Below are 22934 nucleotides of genomic sequence, written 5' to 3' on the forward strand. Positions count from 1 at the left end.
TGGGCAGTCCCATGCTCAGTAAATCTTTAATCCAATTTTCTGTTGATGGGTGGAGCTGTGTTCCCTCCGTGCTATTTCCCTGGGGCCAAACTGTGGCGGAGGTGATGAAGGTAATGGCGACCTCCTTCAGAAGGTCCCATGCATGCACTGCCACACTCAGTGCCCCCAACCCTGCTGCAGGCCACCACGGACCCACGCCTCTGCGGAGACTCCTGGACACTCACAGGCAAGTCTGGGTCAGTCTCTTGTGGAGTCACTGCTCCTTTCTCCTGGGTCCTGGTGTGCAAGGTTCTGTCTGTGCCCTCCAAGAGTCTATTTCCCAGTCCTGTGTAAGTTCTCGCGGCTCTGTGGTGGGGTTAATGGTGACCTCCTTTAAGAAGACTAATGCCATACCCAGGTCTGCTGCACCCAGAGCCCCTGCCTCTGCGGCAGTCCACTGCTGACCCGTACCTCCAAAGGAGACACTTAAACGTAGTTCTGTCTCAGACTCTGTGGGGTCCCTGGGTCCTGGTGCACGCAAGGTTTGTTTGAGCCCTCTGAGCATCTCTGGCGGGAATGGAGTTTGATTCTAAATGCAAATTTGCTCCTCCTATCATTTTGCTGGGGCTTCTCCTTTGCCCTCAGATGTGGGGTATCTCCTCATGGCCGCTTCAGCGAAGCGCAGCTGCCGCTCCTGACCTTAGATGTGGACTCCTATCATAGCTCAGGTACAACTAACCCTAACCCCTAACTCTGGACTACTTTCCTTCAAAATGCTCCTACAGATTGCTACCAGATCTTCTAAAACTATAACTCCAGGAGTGTGCTGGGCTGGTTGATACTAGATCCTGAGAACTGACTGGTAACTTTTCAGAAATTTTATGCATCAGTTGTTAAACATTAACAATGATTAACACTTATAAATTTACAATGAAATAAATTATATTATCCCCAAAGGTAATAAACACTTGAAATCCATCCCTTCTTTATTGCTTTAGTACATGTAAGCAGTATCTATGCTCTTGGGTTACTTAGGTTTGTTTTACTATCTATGGAAATGCTATATAATGTTGTCCACTGTATATCCTTTCTTAATTCCCTGTAACTTGAAATTGGTCATGATGGGTATGTTTTCATATGGAAATTGACAAATCAAAGCTTTTTTTGTTGTTGTTGTTCAGTTGATTGTCTAAGCTTAAGAAAGTGAGAGAGAAAATGTTAATGTGTGGTGCCTGTTGTAGTTATATTGTGAATGAAACAAATAGTTGAGGAAATATTCTGTACTATTCAATTCATAAAGAAGATGTTTAATGAGCAAGGGAAGTTCTGGGCTATGCCTTCATTGTTTCACTTTCATCTTACTGCATACTGTAATAGGAAAATATCAGCTATCCTCTCTCCTCAATTGTAACCATAGATTGGCTATGCATACAAGAGTTCAGTGAAAACTGCCAACCGGTCAGAATCAATTAGGTATGTGGACCTTACGATAAAGAATATTGTCTATTTTATCATTATTTGTAAATTGTGTACTATACATCCTTTTATATCAGTAAAAGTTATTACTGATACACTTATTTTTATGGATAGCTAATTAAACATTTGTTAAACATTTACAAGCAGTCCACTGTAGGACTTCCCTGGTAATCCAGTGGTTAAGACACCAACGCTCCGAGAGCAGGGGGCATCGGTTTGATCCCTGGTTGAGGAACTAAGATCCTCTGCCGCACGGCGTGACCAAAAAAAAAAAAAAAAAGAAGAAGAAAACAAAAAAACAAGGACACCATTGTATAAATCTGATCAGCTGGTTCCTTTGTTAAAATTCCCTCAGTAGCTCCCTGTATCAGCCACCTTTTATGCATGACTTCAGATCCTCTCAAACTCACCTTGTATTCCTGCCATTGCAATGGCAGCCAGTTCCAGGAAGAATCCAGCCAGCTCTCCACATGTGAAACCTGCCAGGGCCTCTCCATCCCAAGCTCCTCTGATGCTGTTTCATGAGGTGCCCAGGGGAACCCACGTGGCAGTCAGACATGCCCAGTCTGAAAAAGTCAGCCTGTCTTTAATCAACGTGAGACGAGAAAAATAAAATCCTCTCCGTTCTTTTTCTCCAGCTGAACTATGCTGAGACACATTTCATAAGCCTTCCCCTAAGAAGACCCCTGTGAACAAACAACTAGTTGTTTAGAACAATAGCCAACTCAATAAACTCCTCCTTGTACTGGTTTTGTTTCCTTCCCTGTGTAACTCTGGTCCTGCTCTCCTGCTCCCCAGATGGCATTTCCAAGTAAACTACCTAGCACAAGACTCTCCCAGTGGATAGAGTCCAAGCTCCTTATCTCAGTAGCAATGGCCCTCTGCACCTGGACCTCTACCTCCCTCTCCTGCTTCATTCCCTGGCATTTCACACTGGTCACAAAGAATGCACACACTTTCTTCCATCTCTGATGCTTTGTTCATGCCATTCCCTCTGCCTAGACTTCTCCCCAAAGGATGTGCAGGGAGGTACTACAACTATAAACTTACAAATGAAAAAATGGAGGTCTGGTGCAAGGTTTTCAAGAGCTAGTATAAGACAGAGCTGAAAACGCTCCTTGTTTTTATGGGCTTCTGCTTCTAGTTCCTAAAATGCCCATGAATATCTCTACTTTAGTCCCGAAGGTCTCCTGCATTAAATGTTTCCTTTTTCAGCCTCCCAAGATACATGGATTTCCATTTCTCTGTAAACTATTATGTTTTATTGCCTGAACCATTTTGTCTCTCCCTAAAGAAGCAGGGAGTAATAGACTTTAACTCAGTGATTCAACCCAATCCCTCAAACATTTCTAGCCACTTTACACAAGCACTTATGAGGAGTGTAGGAAGGAAAACAAAACTGAATAAGACATGCTCTTTACTCAAAACAAGTTTGTAATCCAGTGGGAAAGTTAGGGATGTGCACAAATATACCAATACAGAGTGTGATGATTATAATGGAACAATGAGGCCAGAGGGTTTAAAATATTTGCTAGACTCATTAAAATATATATATATATATATGTGTGTGTGTATATATATATATATACATATATATATGTGTGTATATATATATATATACACGTAGAACATGTACCAAAAACATGTTCACATGCATAGTACATAAAATAGAGGAAGAGCAAGTTGACATACTAAGAAAACTATAAGCAAAATGAAGAAAAGTTCAAATGAAGCCTATTTACAGATGCAGATATCTGAGAGCTAATAAGTAACCCTGATCAACCGATCCACAAATATATGAGTGTGTGCACGTGTGAGTGCTCAGTAACTTCAGTTTGACTCTTTTCAACCCCATGGACTATAGCCGGGTAGGCCCCTCTGTCCACGGGATTCTCCTGGCAAGAATACTGGAGTGGGTTGCCATGTCCTCCTCCAGAAAATATTCCTGACCCAGGGATCAAACCCAAGTCTCCTGCATTGCAGATGGCTTCTTTACTCCTAAACCACTGGGGAAGCCCAAATATATCAGTACCTGTTACATATAAGCCGTTTACTTTTTGTACAAATATATTCTGTAATATTTAAGACAATCAACAATCTGCAAAACATTGATTAGAATTGTACAAAAAGAGACCTCTAAGGGTATCTGATTCAGTCCCCTCCTCAAGAAACCAAGGTCCCACTAGGTTCATCTTTTTTTTTTTTATCCAAACTACTTCCCCTGAGCGATCCAGCCACCCTCTTTCCTCCCCAACAGCTCAGACTTGAATCCTCTCTCTTGACCTTTCCATCTCTTTGATCCTTAAGAACCAATCAACGACCAAATCTGTGGTTTCTGCACAAATCCTCCCCACTTCATGCTTTTCTTGCTTAGAATTCCTAACCAACCTAATCCCCAGTCATTCCTAACCAGCTCCCCTGAAATCACTCTTTCTCTTCCCAAGCCATCCATCACAACACCGGAGTTGCCCTCATTAAGCGTGACTCTGATCGTGCTGTCTCCTGGCTGCCAAAATACGAAAACGTGTTTAGTTTAAATTTCCAGCTCTCTCATTCTCCATTCCATCTGTTTCTGGTTGTTCCTTCCCCCATATCAACCCTCCAGTCCACCTAGGCTAGCCAATATCCCTGCTCCCCCACACACTCTGCACTCTCCCTCCCATCGGGAGACTTGGGTAGCATCAGCCCCCCAAATGTCCTACCTGTCTAGGCTTTATCCCCTTGTTAAGATCCTGCTTAACCTCTCTCTCTTCCATGAGGGCTTCCCAGATCTCCAGCTGGTTGTTAATCTTTTGACCCACTTGTCCACACTGTTTCCTACTGCACGTTACTTGTACTTATTTCACAACATTCAGTCTTTGAATTGTGGCTACTGATGCATCAGCTAAACCATCAGACCAGTGGTTCTCAAATCATAGTCCCCAATCCAGCAGCATCAGCAGCATCTGGGAACTTGTTAGAAACGCAAAAATTCTCGACTCAGCCAACCTACTGGCTCAGAAACTCGAGGGTGAAGCCCGGCACTCTGACCCTCAGAGCCCTCCAGGGGAATCCTAGGCACAGTGGAGTGTGAGAACTGCTCCACTAGACCATAAATCCCCTGAGGGCAGTGGTGAGGATCAAGATGAGTTCATCCTAGCTCCAGAGGCCCGGTCTGAACAGATAAGAGGACTGGCGGAATTTCCGGGAAATAAATTGCCCAGGCTCACATTGAGCTCGTTCTGAGACAAATCCAGAACTCAGGTTATCCTGCATAACAGACCAGAGTTCTTTGCAGCACATCCACAGCTTCTGATAGGGAATTTAGACCATTTGAATCCATGCATAGACGTCTACAGTGAGGGGGAAATGCATTACCTAATTATGACAGACTGTAAAATAAACAGATCAGGCCATTTTCAATCTGTCATCTTCAAAATGATGAATTAGTTGAGCTGGCCAAGAAGGTTTACTTAGAGACGCCCTGTTTACGTGAGAGGTGAAACTCTATAGGAACAGAAGGATACTCTCTATTAACAAGTAAATTATGCTCACAGAATGGTTTTTAGAGGCAAACTCAGTCTTTTTAAAACCACATTATACTGTATTGTGGTTATCTTCTACTTTTTGAATTATTAAAAGATTACTGAATTATTCAAGATTACTTTTAAAATAAACACATTTTGACCAAAACATATGCAAATATGGGGGAAAAAACTCTGGCATGGACCGACAAGAATACATTTTAAAATTTCTCATGTATTTGGAGCCTCCTATTTAAAGTTGGCTAAATTTTTGGTATTCCATTCCATTTCTCTCAACCTTTGGAATTTTTACAGACTTGTTACTTTTTAAGTCCTGTTCTTCCTTATGAGTTTTGTGATGGCTGTCGTGTGAGAATAGTAAAACCTGTTTTCTATTTTTTCATGATTTATTTGTAAAATGATAGGCCCTTAAAATGTGAAACCAAAAGAAACTTTAAAGGGAAGGGAGAAGCACTCAGGCCACTGAATCCAGGTAACACCCACACTTGTGTAGTAAGATTGTCCTACGGTTCTATAGGGCTTCCCTGGTGGCTCAGAGGGTAAAGAATCTGTCTGCAGTACAGAGGACCAGGGTATAATCATGTGCATGAGAAATACTGCCTGCCATATCAGTAAGCAAAAGATGTTGTGACCATCAAGTCAACAACCACTGCAGCCACCTCCAACTGTGCACCCTGAGGGGATTCAGGATGGAGAAAAGCAGGATACTGGCCCCAGATAGCTAAGGTGCATATCAAAGGAATAATTTTAATGAGCCCAGACTTTTGTATCTTCCCATACACAGAAAAGCACTAAATTCAATAACTTGAGATGTCTGGTTTTCTTTAATTAACAGTAACCTCTGAATGTTCCGACTACCTGGTTTTTGTTGCAAGAAGTCCTACATATCCTGGCTCCTCCCTTATTTCTTCACAGCAGCCCCTCAGAGCTATCTTTTTCCTGCATTTTTTTTTCTTTTAATCGACAATCAGCAACAGTAGGAAAGTAAGTTGGATAAGATCAAAGTGGACTGATTACAATGCTGAGGGGTATGATGCAGAACTAAATGATGAGGGTATTTTCAATTAATCATGGTCACTTAAACATCCTTTATGAATATAACTCTAGGGCCATTTTTGTTGCATTAAGCAATGGATCTACACTTCGAGGAAAATCAAGCCTCTACTTGCGGCAACAGAGTTCTCCAGGCCTGTCCTCTGAGAAGAGGTTCGAGGGTGGCTGGTGAGCCATTCAGGACCCATTCAGGACCTATTTCACTTCCAGCTGAGGCAGTCACTCTCCTTTGCCCCAGAGCTGTGCAATCTCTCTTGCTCTGCACCAGCTCTGGGGGCGCTGGTGAGGAGGACCCCAAGGCCAAAGAAACACAGGCCTTACCTGAAGCCAGGCCGCACCTCCTGCCCCAGACCCAACTTGGTTTGTGAGTCATAACAAAGAAAAGAAATTATGTTCATCATTTCTAGTAATTCCTTCTCAACGAACATATAGTCCTTTTACGTTATGGAAGATTTCACAGCTTTCCTGAGCCACTGGTACTATGAAATCAGGGTGTAAAAAATTTTACTGTATAGAAATCATCAGATTAAGGGTCTATGGCTCAGTAAGTAAACAAATAAATTGAGAAAAAAATCCTGGATGGAATTAGGAGACAGTGTCAACACAAGCACTGGTTTCACGAGAAAGAGTGAGAATGAAATGCTTGCCCTGGTTGTGTTAAAATAATTCTAATTACAGTCCATTAAGTGAGGTGCTTATCCTTTATGCTTAACTTGTGCTTAATTACCATGTAATATAATGATGACTTCTCAGCATGTTCTAAATTGATACTGCAGCCCTTTACTTGATTGTAGTAGGAAATTCTTCATACCTGTCTAGCCAGATCTCAAGACCCAACTCTAGGTATATTACTTAATCTTCCTGGAAACTGACCCATAGGCCCACATTTATTTTGCCATTTACAGAGTCAGTTAAGCTGGTGATAGAGACAGAGTAAAGGGACAAGACAGGTGATTAAATAGCTAATCCCACTAGGAGATTGTAAGTAGAGAAAAAAGTATGAGAGACCCCAGTAAGTTAATGATCCCTCAAAGAAAGCTGGTTTGCTTAACCACAAAACCAGTCAGGCTTACTTAGCAATAAAACAATGCAACATAAGCATGAGACATGCCCCAGAACAATAAAACAATGGTGGAAAAAGACCTATATCCTGCCCAGGGAGGTCAGTAAGCTAACAATTCCTAGGACACGTTCCTCTGCACACACTAAAAACAAAAATATAAGGAAAAGGTGATACGATACTAAAACCTGAAATGATTTACCATATTCTAGTATATGATATTGCCTTTTCGCTCATTTTCACTGCACCATGACAGTCTTGGCTTGACCACATAGGGACAAGAAAAATTCCCTGCCTATGTGGTGGAGAAGTTAATGATGGAAACCTGATATCTGCTTAAGAATGAGGAAGAAGGTGGTCTTCTCCCCGTCTCCACTTTTCCTTTGATTATAAAATCATAGCCCACTAAGATCTGGGCATGGCACTTTCTTGTCCACCTGCTGATAAGTCTCACAAGTACCCTATTCTAATAAATCACTTCTTATCTATCACTTTGCCTCTTGCTGAATTCTTTCTGTGCTGAGACATGAAGAAACAGAGCACCTTGGAGCCGCCATTAACTGAGACGCATTTCTGCAGTTTCACTGGGATGGGTCTCACACTTCTTAAAGGAGTACTGAGTCCTCAGTGGGGTATCAGAACACTAGTGGAACTGACCACCCAATGAGCCCCCAACACTTGACTCAGAAGTATCTTTCTGGACCAAATCGTCAGGTCATCTGGTCTCTGAGTGTAACTGTCTACCCACAACTTCATTTACAAATTGTCTGCCCACAACTTCTTTGTCTCCTGAGAAACCTGTAGGCAGGTCAAGGAACAACAGTTAGAAATGGACACGAACAAAAAACTGGTTCAAAATTGGGAAAGCAGTACATCAAAGCTATATATTGTCACCCTGCTTATTTAACTTATATGCAGAGTACATCATGCGAAATGCCAGGCTGGATGAAGCACAAACTGGAATCAAGAGTTCTGGGAGAAATATTAATAACCTCAGATACGCAGATGACACCACCCTTATGGCAGAAAGTGAAGACGAACCAAACAGCCTCTTGATGAAGGTGAAAGCAGAGTGGGAAAGTTGGCTTAAAACTCAACATTCAAAAAACAAAGATCATGGTGCTGGGTCCCATCACTTTATGGCAAATAGATGGGGAAACACTGGAAGCAGTGACACACTTTATTTTCTTGGGCTCCAAAGTCACTGCAGATGGTGACTGCAGCCATGAAATTAAAAGATGCTTGCTCCTTGGAAGACAAGCTATGACCAACCCAGACAGCATATTAAAAAGCAGAGACATTACTTTGCCAACAAAGGTCCATATAGTCAAAGCTATGGTTTTCCCAGTAGTCATGTATGGATGTGAGAGTTGGACCATAAAGAAGGCTGAGCACAGAAGAATTGATGCTTTTGAACTGTGGTGTTGGAGAAGACTCCTGAAGAGTCCCTTGGACTGCAAGGAGATCAAACCAGTCCATCCTAAAGGAAATCAACCCTGAATATTCATTGGAAGGATTGATGCTGAAGTTAAAGCTCCAATACTTTAGCCACCTGATGCAAACAGCCAACTCATTGGAAAAGACTCTGATGCTGGGAAAGACTGAAGGCAGGAGGAGAAGGGGACAACAGAGGTTGAGATGGGTGGATGGCATCACTGACTCAAAGGACATAAGTTTGAGCAAACTCCGGGAGATGGTGGATGACAGGGAGGCTTGGCGTGCTGCAGTCCATGGGATTGCAAAGAGAGTTGGACAGCACTGAACAACTAAACAACAACAACAACCCACAATTTCAATTAAAAAGAAAAAAAAAGAATTGGCCCGTGACTAAAACCACTCCCTAAAGTATTTCTGTGTGTGTGGACTGGCACAAAAACAAGAACACCAAAAAGCACTGGATTGTAGAGCAAAAGTTACTAATGAAATACAAGAGAAAATCAAAAACATTGGGAAGTAAAGAGAATGAAATAGTTTTAAGATTATTCCATTTCAAGCCAGTCCAATAAGCATGTTGGGATCGGCTATATGTTAAACTTGTAGGTGCTTTAAAAAGAGGTGAAATTTATATATAAATGATATTTATATTTACATACTAAGATCATGGCATCCGGTCCCATCACTTCATGGCAAACAGATGGGGAAACAATGGAAACAGTGACACACTTTTTTTCTTAGGCTACAAAATCACTACAGATGGTGACTGCAGTCATGAAATTGAAAGATGCCTGTTCCTTGGAAAAAAAACTATGACAAGCCGAGACAGTGTATTAAAAAGTAGAGACATTACTTTGCCAACAAAGGTGTGTATAGTCAAAGCTATGGTTTTTCCAGTAGTCATGTTTGGATGTGAGAGTTGAACTATAAAGAAGGCTAAGTGCTGAAGAATTGATGCTTTTGAATTATGGTGTTGGAGAAGACTCTTTGAGAGTCCAGTGGACTGCAAGAAGATCAAATCAGACAATCCTAAAGGAAATCAACCCTGAATATTCATTGAAAGGATTGATGCTGAAGCTGAAGCTCCAATACTTTGGCCACCTTATGCAAAGGGCCAACTCACTGAAAAAGACCCTGATGCTGGAAAAGATTGAAGGCAGGAGGAGAAGGGGACAACAGAGGATGAGATGGTTGGATGGCATTACTGATTCAATGGATGTGACTTTGAGCAAACTCCGGGTGATAGTAGAGTACAGGGAAGCTGCAGTGTTTCAGTCCATGTGGTTGCAAAAAGTCAGACATGACTGAGCTACTGAAAAACAAAAACAAGAGTTTAATTATGTGGTTTAGTAGAGAAAAAACCTGCACACAGGAGATTGGTTGTGGGAAACAGAAAGCATGGAGGATTGTCATGGGGATTTCTGTAACAAATTCACCATTGAATGAGAACAATGTATTGAGTAGCATTTAATTAAGAAAAATCTGAAGCAAATAAAAAGGACAAAAATTATTCCTAATACGTCCTAAGGAGTTTTAGGAAGAGAGCTGACTATAAATGTTCATATAGATGATGGACATTTATTTCAGCAATAATTGAAAGTAGTGAGTGCAAACTCAGTATACAATGGGGGAAAGAAATGCCTTTGACCTCTACCTTCCCCCAAAACACATAAATATAGTGGCTCAGATGGTTAACAATCTTCCTGCAATACAGGAGACCTGGGTTCAATGCCTGGGTCATAAAGACCCCCTGAAGAAGGGAATGGAAACCCACTACAGTAATTTTGCCTGGAGAATTCCATGGACAGAAGAGCCTGGTGTGATACAGTCATAGGGTCACAAAGAGTCAAACACTGAGGAACCAACACTTTCATTTTTTCACTTCACCATCCTCGAAACTTTTCTGTAAATCTGAAACACAAAGTTTACTTTTTAAAAAATAAATATACAAAATCACGCCTTTTTCAAATGATATGCTTTTATGGAAAGTGAAATTTAGAGAAGTGCAGAGCTTTGCTCTCTACATCTCTTACCCCAGCTGCTGCTCCAATCCTAGGGCAAACTGAAATCACTATCATGAAAAACTGGGATGTGTTATTATAATGAAACACCAGCCCATTTCAGGCAGCCTAGTGGCACTGTGCCGCACTACTCCGTCCAGCCTTTCACTGACTGTATTAGACCACAAGCTCTGTGCGGGCAGAACCATATCTTCACTGAACAAGCACATGCTGAGCACTCCGTTGGCATCAAAAGACCACTGACTAACTTACCAGCACCAGTATAAGCAGCAAACACAAGGTGATGGCTTTCACCACCAGCCCTACTGGCCTTCCTTGGCCACAGATCTGTAAAACTTACTTCCTCATTAGTCCAAGTCTGTTCCCTGTGACATCAGATAGGAGAAACCTCTCCAACGTGCCCTTCTGGACTCCTGAGTCTTACAGAGTGATGTATAGCCCTCTTACCCCATCACCCCACCCAACACCACCACAACAGAGCTCAAAGAGGGAGGAAAACAGGAACCTCCCCAAATCTATCAGGCTTATTTTACACTACTTTCATGTTTAATTGATCCATTTTATCACAGATTAATCACCCACAGGACAAACAGCTACAGCTGAATCAACCCTTACATGCTCTCTGCAAATGAAAGGAAACATTCATATACAGGGCTACAGATTTTGTTTCCCATCGGTTGAGAGTGGCCCTTGTTCCAAATGGCAGTAATATCTCAGCAGTGTGTCACTGTCCCAAAGGTAACATCTGTGGAATCAGGAAAAGAATGATAACAAGAACTGATGAATTACCTGGGAACCCAGGGTTCACACTAACATCACATACTCACACAGTAGTTCAGAGAGGCATTCATTTTACAAGTAATTAGTGAGCACCTACTATATGCCAGGCAAAAGCCAGCTCTCATGGAGCTTATGTTCATATGTAGAAAACTCAGTATTCAAGAAAACTCAGTATTTAAGACGTGAAGAAAAACTCATAGTGATCAGTGCTGGGGTGAAAATCACCCATGGGAATAGCTAGGACAATGAGGCTATGAGCAAGGTAATGGGCAGGGAGGCAGATTTGATGGTCAGGGAAAGACTTTTCAGAGAGGTGACATTTGAACCTTTTGTCATTGACCCAAATGTCAACAATATGCACGCCACACAAAGACTCGGGAGAAGAGTGTTTCTGGCAGAGGGAACGGCACAGTGCAAAGCCCTGAAGTGGAACCAGGTTGGTATATTCCAGAAACAGAACCCCCCCCTCCCCGACCATCCCCAGAGATGGGCAACTGTAGTTCAGAAAGATGAAAACTGAGGCTAATGTGGGAATAAACCTCGCTTAGCTGACTCCCCTGCCAGTCTCCAAGTACCATGCAGAGCTGTGTCCTTAGGTGAGAATCTAGGCCCCAACAGATCTGAGCTCAGGGAGTCAGCCCCTTATCGGATAAATAGGTTTATGGGGCCAAGAGGCAGACTCCGAAAGTTGTCTCACAGGAAGAGAATTTGAGGCCAAACATAAAAATCAAGACTCTCAGGCAATGTGGCCAGGGTCCAGTAGGCCAAACGACTTGACGCTACACAGGGCACATGGAGACCCCAGGGCTGGGCAGCAAGGGCCCACAGGGGCCAAGCAGGTATATGGGAGGATCATCAGAATCCCAAACGAATTCACAAGATACTGCACTGAGTCGCCTCCACCCCAAGAACCCCAATTTAGTAGGTACATGACTGAACCTGGGACTCCGAATTTAATCAAGCTCCCAGGTGATTTTGTTTAGCCAGACCTTAGAATGACTGACTGGGAGTGAGGAGAGGGAAAGCTTGCCCTGGAGGGGAAAGCTTGAGTCTGAAGAATCCTATCTCTACAGACAAATAGAATCAAGGATGGAAGAGAACGCAGTTAAGGGAAAACGCACTTGGTATAACTATACGTCCATGCATAATCTTTAAAACTGGTAGAAAAGAAAAAGGGAAGTAAAATTTTATAGTCTAACAAAGATGAGCTTAAAAATTATAGCTAATATCGTTTAAGAAGTTGAAAGTTTTCTCCTAGGAATAGGAAAAAAGATTGTCTGCTATTACCGATCGCGCACACATGCGTGCTATGTCACTTCAGAGTCCAACTCTGTGACCCCATGGACTGTAGCCCGCCAGGCTCCTCTGTCCATGGGATTCTCAAGACAAGAATACTGGAGTGGGTTGCCACGCCCTCCTCCAGGGAGCTTCCCGACTGTATTCAACACCGTGATAGATGTCATATTTAATGCAATTAAACAAAAAAAAAAAAAAAAAAGAAAGAAAAAATATAAAGTGGATGCAGCTAGATAAAGAAAAAAGTATGAAACCAAAATTATACTAGCTAATAGGAAAAGATAGTTAAGAACACTGCATAACTTGGGGTATTCCTTTTCCTCCAACCACATCTCCAAACTCGAGACACTACTTTTGTTTTCAATATAATGCATTTAATATAAATTTAAAACCTAAACTTAGGCAATCTGTTGTTTCATAATGGCAGGTTTACAATTGGCTCATGAAATTCCTGAAAATTTAAAACCAGCTCTCAGCATGTCAGTTCCAGCACACGATTGGCAAAAGCTTCTGAGAAAAAAAAAAAAAACAGTCCACTGCCCTTCCTTTCCCTCTTCAGGTCCATCTTCTCTTCCCTCCAACAGACACACAGCAGTGCTTTGACATCTGCTCCGAGGAGCCCCACGGTTCCAGCTGCTAAGGGTCAGCCTGTGCCAGGATGTGGGCAGGGAGGGAGATGGGAGGACACAGCTGGTTCACTGGCCCCATCTATGAATCCTCAAGAATGGCTGTGCTTAGGGTATTCTATACACTGGATTTCACAGGAGAGTTCATTCAGAAAAGCGGTTCTTAGGGGCAGGGCAGGGGACAGTAACAACAATTTTTTCCTTCAAATATGAAAATGGCTGGTCTAGGTTACTGACACACAGTCTACGCTTCCATCCATGATTCATGCAGGTGTGTGTGACCCACACCCCTATAAAGCTGGCGAAGCCTGTGACGCCATCCTGCCATTTAACGTGAAGGCAGGAACGTGATGGGAGGCATGTTATTCCAACACAGCATGAACTAGTTCACTCGTCCCTTGAGAGTGCACCCTATTCTTAATTCTAAATACACTTTAAAAATATACCTCCATACACACACTCGTTGGAAAAAAGAGACGAATCATGCTTCTCCAACTATAAATGCATGCTACCCTGTGTGTGTGTGCAGACAGTGCGTCTGATTCTTTGTGACCCCATGGACTGTAGCCCAGCAGGCTCCTCTGTCCATGGGATTTTCTAGCAAGAATACCGGAGTGGCTCGCTATTTCCTTCTCCAGGGGATCTTCCCCACCCAGGGATTGGGAGATAGCTCTTGCACCTCCTGCTCTTGGCAGGCGGATTCTTTACCGGCTGAGCCACCAGGGACACTGCACCACCTGCGAAGCCCAAATGCCATCCTACGTTTGTAAATTAAGAAAAAATCAAATTTTCTACCTAATGTCAAAACATATACCTAAAAAGTATGATTATCAAAGGCATATAGCCCATTATCCCTAGTTGTAACTAGCTCTGTTGCCTGAAGCTTTCCTACTGCTTCTCATCACTGGGGTCTCATGGAATGCCATACTTATTCAAGAATTCCTCTCAGGAAAAATTAATTTCTCCCTCGTCCATATTCCCGTAAGGCCCCACCTCCATGTCTCCTCCAACAGTGATTTGCTTGGTTATTTAGGGATGTCACTCCTGCTAGATCTGGGGTGGAGTGGGGAGAGCTTTGTGAAAGAGGGGAACTAATGTTTATTGTGTCATTTCTATGTTCCAGTTGTTAGTCGCTAAGCTGGGTCCAACCCTTTTACAATCCTGTGGACTATAGCCCACCAGGCTCCTCTGTCCATGGGATGTTCCAGGTAAGAATAGTGTCGTGAGTTGCCATTTCCTTCTCCAGGGGATCTTCCCGACCCAGGGATTGAACCTGTATCTCCTGCACTGGCAGGCAGATTCTTTACCACTGAGGCACCAGGAAACCCCAGCTTTACAGGCTTTGTTTCCTGCAGTCCCCACAATAATCCTATGAGATAGGTATTATTTTTATCCCCATTCTACAGATAGGGAAACCAAGGTATAGGGGACTTTTCAGTTACTTATCTCAGGCCACATGGTGCTCAAGTCCTCAGGATCTGAATCCTAGCTCTCAGGCTCCTAGGACAAGGACTGTGGTCACTACTCCTGGTGAGGAACTTGTGGGGCTCAACTGTGCCTTACTGTTATTAACCTTACTTGCTTTACAGGACCTGCTTTGATCCATCACTGCCCCATCACCCTACATTTCCAGACAAGACAGTGGCAGATTGGGGTTGGGACTCGGGATAGGGTAAAAAAATCTTTGCTCCATGTTCCTAGCTTTGAAATATTTAGCATCTACAATATTCTATCAGATGATCCTTTTTTTCCTTAAGATAATATGATTTTGGAACCCACACCTCAATCCTCTGCTAATCCTCCCCAATCTTCTTATTTCAAAGGACTCTTTCCTCAGAATTCAGGTAGAAAATACTGCAGGAAAAGACCTATGAGATGAGTAAACTGGCTGCAAATTCAAAATGCCACAGACTGTCCACTGCACTTCTACAAGTTTATTTCTGAAAGTAGTTAAATGGCACAGCAGAGCAAATCAATAAGTAAAACATTCATTATAATAATCTTCTTTTCTGGAAATATTTACATATTTTGAATAAAATGAATCACACCAATTCAGCTCACATCTAATTGTACACTGCAATGAGCGGTGGAGATGCAAAAGTGAAAAAAACACAATCAGTGACCTCTCACAGGGAAGACAGCGATAAAATAATTGAAAACCCTGTGATTCTAATATCATGCTATATGTAAAATCCATTCATAAAAAATAGGGTAAAAATAAACTAGGTTAGTATGAAGATCCCAAGCAGGGGCTAAGAGTTCCCTGGTATCTCTTTGTCCACATGCTTTGTTGATTAGCAATGGTTTTAAGCAACAATAAGATCACTTTAAGATAAAGACTTGAACGTAAGACCTGAGATCATAAAACTCCTAGAAGAAAACAGAGGCAGTATGCACTTTGACAGTGGTGTTAGCAATATCTTTCTGGATTTGTCTCCTCGGGCAAGGGAAACAAAAGCAAAAATGAACAAGTGGAACTAAACCAAACTAAAAAGTTTCTGAACAGCAAAGGAAACTATCAACAAAATGAAAAGACAACCTACCAAATGGGAGAAGATATTTACAAACCATATATTCAATAAAGGGTTGTCATCTAAAATATAAAAAGAACTCATATAACTCAACAAAAAAAAAACAAACAACCTAATTTAAAAATGGGCAGAGGAGATGAATAAACATTTTTCCAAGAAGACATACAGACGGCTAATGGGCACATGAAGAAATGTTCAACATCACTAATTATTATGGAAATCCAAATCAAAACCACAATGAGGTATCACCACATGCCTGTTAGAAAGGCTATGCTCAAAAAGGCAAGAAACAACAAGCTGGCAAGGAAGTGGAGAAAAGGGAAGCTTCATACACTGTTGATGGGACTGTAAATTGCTGCAGCCATTTTGGGAAACGGTGTGGAGATCCCTCAAAAAATTAAGTATAGAACTACTGTATGATCCAGCTATCCTATTTCTGCATATTTAGCCAAAGAATAAAAAACATGAATTAAAAAAGATATATGGACCTCTATGTTCATCACAGCATTATTTACAATGGATATGGAAACAAGCTAAGTGCCCTAAATGAATGAATGGATAACAAAGATGTGGTGTCCTCATATTAGAAATTAATTATTAGATGCATGAACGTGGCCAGTCACTTCTCTGAGGCCTAGCATTCTAATCTGTTAATGTGAGTACCAATAATGTTGTTTGGCTTGCAAATGAGGTCATGTGTGGGAAGACAATGTACAGGTGCATGGCATTCCTAGACATAAATATTAACTGGTGGACAGTTTAACATCTCATGCTACAATGTTACTGATCCAAATGGAGAAGTCCTGTGGAGGCCCAGGAATACTGAAACTCCAGGAGAATGTCTGGTGACTTTAACTTTAGTGACCACTAATAAGCTGGAAAACACATTTTTAAATATGCCTTTTAAATGTTGCTAAAGAGTGGATTTAAACAACTTTGTAAAATAAATGACTGTTAAAAAATGTGATATTTACAATGGAATATTACTCAGCCACAAAAAAGATGAAATCCTGCCTTTTGAACAGTATAACTGGACCTGGAAGATACTATGTTAAGTGAAAACAAATACTATATGATTTCACTCATTTGTGAAATATAAAAAACAAACTAAAAAGCAAAAAAAAAAAAAAAAATTTAAACAAACCAAACACATAGATACAGAGAACAAAGTAGTGAGTTGCTAGAGTGAAAGGGCTGGGGTGGAGGGGTGGGGGGGATGGTGGGGAGGGTGAAAAGGATAGAGAGGATCAAATATATGGAGATAGATGTAACTAAAAATTTTGGTGGCTGTAGTGTATACAGGGGCTTCCCAGGTGGCACTAGGGGTAAAGAACCTGCCTGCCAAAGCAGGAGACATAAGAGATGTGGGTTGGATCCCTGGGTTGGGAGGATCCCTGAAGGAGGGCATGGCAACCCACTCCAGTACTATTGCCTGGAGAATCCCATGGACAGAGGAGCCTGGCAGGCTATAGACCACAGGGTCACAAAGAGTCAGACATGACTACAGGGACTTAGCACAGTGTATCCAGAAGGAGAAATAGAATATACATGAAACTTACATAATGTTATAAATCAATGTTAACTCAACAGAAAAATAATAAATAATTGCTTCAGGATAAACCAAAGAAAAGATCATTTTCATCTACACTTGACATTTCAAAGGGATTGTTACGCAGAATCACATGGCAGCTCGAGCTTGTGTCAAGAACTGACAAAACTTTCAGCACCCTGTCTTCCCCTGTGCTGGTTCCTCTCTGTACTGGCTTCTGCCTCCCACTCCACCACCTTCCTTTTCCCATGTTTATTCCTTATTCTCCTTCATCCAAATTCACTTACTGTCTGCAAGAGCCTACTCTGAAAAAAAATCACTGTTGAATACTGAACTTTGATTTTCCTGTCCTTTATATAAAGTTTGTCAATTTACGCCCTTAGAAGTCTCTCCCTCTCTCAACAAAAGAGCCGACCAAACGGAGTTATTTTTATTTCCCTGTTGCTCTTGGCTGATTTTCTTTTGTGCGTCAGAGGCTTTCAAAAGGTTCCTAACTCCAGATCCAAAAAGTGCACAAAAATGATTGAGTACAGAATAAAATATTCCTCTCATCCAGAGGGGAGCCTGAGGTCACAGGCTGGGGAAGGAATTGGGGTTCTGGAGCCCTAAGTAGCAAGACTGTCCATGGCCTATGGTCAGCCACAAGCTTCTGTTCTGTCCACCTGGGATAAAACCCAGGCCTTCATTTGGGCTGGGTTAGATTAGCTCTGGGATGGTCATAATGATTATTAAAATACAGAAGTGTTTCCTCTCTGATAGGCAAATACTGCCTCCCCATACACACATCCTGGCCTCCACAGACCCTTTCAGGATCCCTGTCCAAAACTCCTCACAATCAAGAGGCAAGGAGATCAGCAGAGAGTCTCTAGGACCCTGTCTCAGCGCTCACAGAGCCTGACAAAACCACACTCCACTTTAATTTCCGCTGGTGAAAAATGTGTGTGTGTGTGTGTGTGTGTGAAAGTTGCTCAGTCATGTCCCACTCTTTGTGACCCCATGGACTGTAGCCCAGCAGGCTCCTCTGTCCATGGGATTTCCCAGGCAAGAATACTGGAGAGGGTTGCCATTTCCTTCTCCTGCTGAAAAATAAAGGAATTGAATTGGTTGTCTGAGTTGCACTTCTATTGCAATTATGTCAAGTTATTTATCCCTAAGGATAAGGACAAGACAGCAGTATAATAATACAAAAAAATTCATTTGTTAGGAGGGTGGAATCTCTGGCTATATTTTTCCGATGAGACAGCAGTGCCAAAACCCTGGGTTCAAGATGCCTGCGATGGATCTGAAAGAGACATGTGCACCCCAATGTTCATCGCAGCACTATTTATAATAGCCAGGACATGGAAGCAACCTAGATGCCCATTAGCAGACGAATGGATAAGGAAGCTGTGGTACATATACACCATGGAATATTACTCAGCCATTAAAAAGAATTCATTTGAATCAGTTCTAATGAGATGGATGAAACTGGAGCCCATTATACAGAGTGAAGTAAGCCAGAAAGATAAAGATCATTACAGCATACTAACACATATATATGGAATTTAGAAAGATGGTAATGATAACCCTATATGCAAAACAGAAAAAGAGACACAGATGTACAGAACAGACTTTTGGACTCTGTGGGAGAAGGCGAGGGTGGGATGTTTCGAGAGAACAGCATGTATACTATCTATGGTGAAACAGACCACCGGCCCAGGTGGGATGCATGAGACACGTGCTCGGGCCAGGTGCACTGGGAGGACCCAGGGGAACCGGGTTGGGGGGAAGGTGGGAGGGGGGATCGGGATGGGGAATACGTGTAACTCCATGGCTGATTCATGTCTATGTATGACAAAACCCACTGCAATGTTGCAAAGTAATTAGCCTCCAACTAATAAAAATAATTGAAAAAAAATAAATAAAATAAAAATTCATTTGTTATAACGCAAAAAAAAAAAAAAAGATGCCTGCGATGGAATCCCAGCTCTGCCATGGGTTTAGCTGTATGATCTTGCTGTACCTCCAATGACCTCATCTATAAAAGGGGCTGGTAGGACTATCCCATATCTACTTCAGGGGGTTGTTTTGAGAATAAAATGTGCTCATGTGTGTAAAATGCTTAGAATAGTGTCTGGTGCACAGAAAGTACCTTTAAGTGTTGACTGAATACACAAATCATTTTGTATTCTGTCACAGAATGTTTGTTCAATAAATTAAAAAATTAAGCAAGTTTCACAACACAAAGAAAAAAAAAAGCAGCTGTGACATTATGAAACACCTACTATACACTTTTATTAAAAAACCCAGCATTAAAACATCCGGGATATAGATTTTACACTGGCCTGTGAATTTAGGGAAACTAACACATTGGAAGGTATTTCCACTACAGCATGAGATAGGACTTGTACTATCCCTTTTCTAATCAGAAATGTCACAGGCTTATGAGAAATTTAGGGTTTGAGTTTCTCATTTTAACCCTGCCAAAACATTTATCCACACCCTGGCGGGAGAATACATTTTATTTTGTGGTCCTAAGACTGGAAGAATTAAAAACATAAAACCAGGCCCTGCAAGGCTACAGCTTCTCTCATGCACACAGTGCCTCAAGCCAAGAGTTTAAAGGGTCGTATCTTATGTACTGGGTCCTCTGAGTCCATCAATGTTTAGAAAACATCTAGAGTGGAAAGGAAACTGCTACACCCAGGAGCTAGCTCAAACAAAACTCCTTTTAGTTATTAAAAGGGTGCACAACCTGAGCTCAAGCATAATTTGGAAACATGTTACAGAGCTGCTAAGGAGACAAAGGAATTTCATCTTTCTGTTAGAGATTAAGGAGAGGAAGCTACCAACAACAACTCTAGGGAATTCCCTGGCAGTTCAATGGTTAGGACTCCGCACTCTCACTGCTCAGGACATGGGTTCAAACCCTTGTCTGGGAACTAAGACTCCGCAAGCCACCGGCATGACCAAAAAACAAAAAAAAAACTCCCTCACCTGTTTCTCCCACTTCATAGCTAAACCTCACAGTACCTCACAGTACACAAATTTAAATAGGTCCCAAGCTTATCCTCTGGGTTTCCCAGGTGGTAAAAAACCCCCGCCTGCCAATGCAAGAGACTTAAGAGACGAGGTTCAATCCCCGGGTCGGGAAGATCCCCTGGAGGAGGGCCCGGCAACCCACTCAAATATTCTTGCCTGGAGAATCCCATGGACAGAGGAGCCTGACAGGCTATAGCCAATAGGGTTGTAAAGAGTTGGACACGACAGAAGCGACTTAGCACACAAGTTTATCCTCACAGAGTAAAGTATTAGGCCTTTCCTGACGCGGATAAAACTTACTGAACACAGTCTGGTTATACCTTTTCAACTTTCTTTTCTCTAAAAATATGAGAAGGAACTCAAACTTCCCTTAGTGAGAAAACTAGAGCTTGTATTCTAGTCATTATCATTAAAATATTATTAAAATTCTAAAAAAATGAAGAATTTTGTGGAGGGATAGTTGTGATGGGAGCACAATAATATGAAAGTACTTAATGCCACTGAATTACATACTAAAAAATGGTTAAAATGAAAAATTTTATGTTATGTGTATCAACACAATAAAAATAAAATAACATGGAAAACCCTGTAAGAGTTAAAGGTAAATGAATTTTACAACAAATCATTTTTAACTAAGGAATGCACATTTAGTAATCAGACAACTTCCAAAGAGCAGGGTCCCCCACTGCCTAGTTGTAAGTGAATCAACAAGCCTAAATATAGCACTTCTAGCCGTGGTTCCCAAATACTGTAACATCAGGTACAAACATGTTAAAGACACACCTTTCTCAAAGCCTTAACTACTCACACTTTTCATATGGATTGTGAGTTATACTAGGTCCTGAGAAGACAAGCAGGGAGCCCAGACAATTAGTGAAAAGATCCTAAAACAACATTTAAAGGCTGTGTACAAATTCAAGCTAAAAGACTGTGCCCTATTTACTTGTACGTTATCATAAAACATTTAATACTGAAAGAAAATCTTATTCAAAGAGGCAGTGTGTAATTGTGGAGTCTGTTAATAGTTCGAGCTATAGATTAATTTTTATTCTTTACACTTTCATTGCGCCACCTTTAGTTAGCCATTTAACATAGCACCGAGGTCTGGGGATACCTGGCCTCCCTGAAGCCCTGAGAAAGGACTCAAAGGGCCGTCTAAACTGTAACCATGACTGATTCATGTCAATGTATGGCAAAAACCACTACAATATTGTAAAGTAATTAGCCTCCAACTAATAAAAATAATTGGGAAAAAAAATAGCCAATAAACTGTAGCCGGTAGGCCTGGCAAGTAAAGTAAGTGACCTCCTTATTTCAGGGGAAAAACCTAGGGATAATCAAACGCAGAAACGTTTGTCGTCCTTAAGAATCTACTTGCCTTTAGTATTTTACAAAGACAGTAAAGATGGCAATAATCCGAAACTAGGAGAATGAGCAAATACAGGCGTGGTGATAGTTCTGGACTGACTCTACAAGTTCTGAAGGGCCTCACACAATCCTATCCTAGGCTTGAAGCTCCACGCTCTTGGATCTGAGACCTAAGTCCCACATGCCTGCAGCTGGAGCCCCTTGATACACACCCAGGTCCTTGCGCCCTCATCCCTGCCCCGCCCCGCGTCATCACTTCGTGGGCGCCACAGCGGGCAGCTGTGTGGCCACACGCCCAGGACGGGGCATCTGGCGTGCTGGGCGCTCAGCCTCCGAACACAGCACTTCCTGGTTGGTTTGGTACACTGGTCCCACCGCCACCGCCGTCTCGGTCATCCCACAGCACACGCGAACCCCAGGGGCGCGAGATGACCTAGGGTCACCAGACACACTTGTACTGGGGGCCCCGCGGCGAGCTAGATGGATACACCTGCAGAAGACGTCCCCAACTTCGGCCTGGCGCCAGCGCGGCTCTGCAGTCCAGAGCCACCTGCCCCAGCAAAAGTGCGCGCCGAAGTTGACGGCGTCGACTCTGCAGGAATCCGGGCCGAAGGCATGCACTGGAGGCCCCCGAACGCTGCCCGGGAGGCCGGTCCCGCGAGGCCGCAGGGAGCGGGTGCCCGCCGCCGACGCCGCCGCTGCCAAGGCTGCGTCCAAGTTGGGCGGGGAACGGCCGGCTGCCGGGGGCCGTCGGGAGGAGGGACGGAAAGCGAGCGCGGCGGGAACCCGCTCCCGCTGGAGCTGTGCGCGCCCCCGGCGGCGGCCGCGCGGCTCCTACCTGTGGCATGGAGGGCGGCCTCAGGAACCTGCGCGGTGGCGGCGGATTCTCGGGGCTCCGGCGCAGCTGGCACCGCTGGAGGCAGGGGAGCGGGCAAAGAGGCAGGGCCAGAGCGGGGACCGCGCCGCCGCCCGGAACTCCGCGCCGGGATTCGCGCTGGCCCGGCAGGGGTGGGGCGAGGCGGTGCCCGGCCAGGCGCGTCTCTGCGCAGGCTGGACGCCCCCGCCGGGGAGGAGGTCTCCGGCCTCTGAACCTCTTTCTTGGTCCGTGTTTCTGCCTCTCTTCTCCCAAAGTTTCATAATTCAACCGCATCAATCTAGGGCATGTTCACTAGCATTACTACAACTATTATTAATTATTATTATATCGGGCACTCTT

At 42.9% G+C, this 22934-nt stretch overlaps 1 protein-coding gene across 1 annotated transcript in view; it reads right to left on the reverse strand.

The window, feature by feature from the left end:
- The window catches only part of PLD1 (phospholipase D1), a 225217-nt gene extending 202522 nt beyond the window's left edge, over positions 1 to 22695 (reverse strand). The window contains exon 1 of the mRNA XM_043875453.1: positions 22557 to 22695. The gene's annotated coding sequence lies outside the window, so the exon portion shown is untranslated. The remainder of the gene's footprint in view (positions 1 to 22556) is intronic.
- Positions 22696 to 22934: the final 239 nt, after the last annotated feature.

Source organism: Cervus elaphus, chromosome 19 (genome assembly GCF_910594005.1).
Source record: "Cervus elaphus chromosome 19, mCerEla1.1, whole genome shotgun sequence".
Classification (NCBI taxonomy): Eukaryota; Metazoa; Chordata; class Mammalia; order Artiodactyla; family Cervidae; genus Cervus; species Cervus elaphus.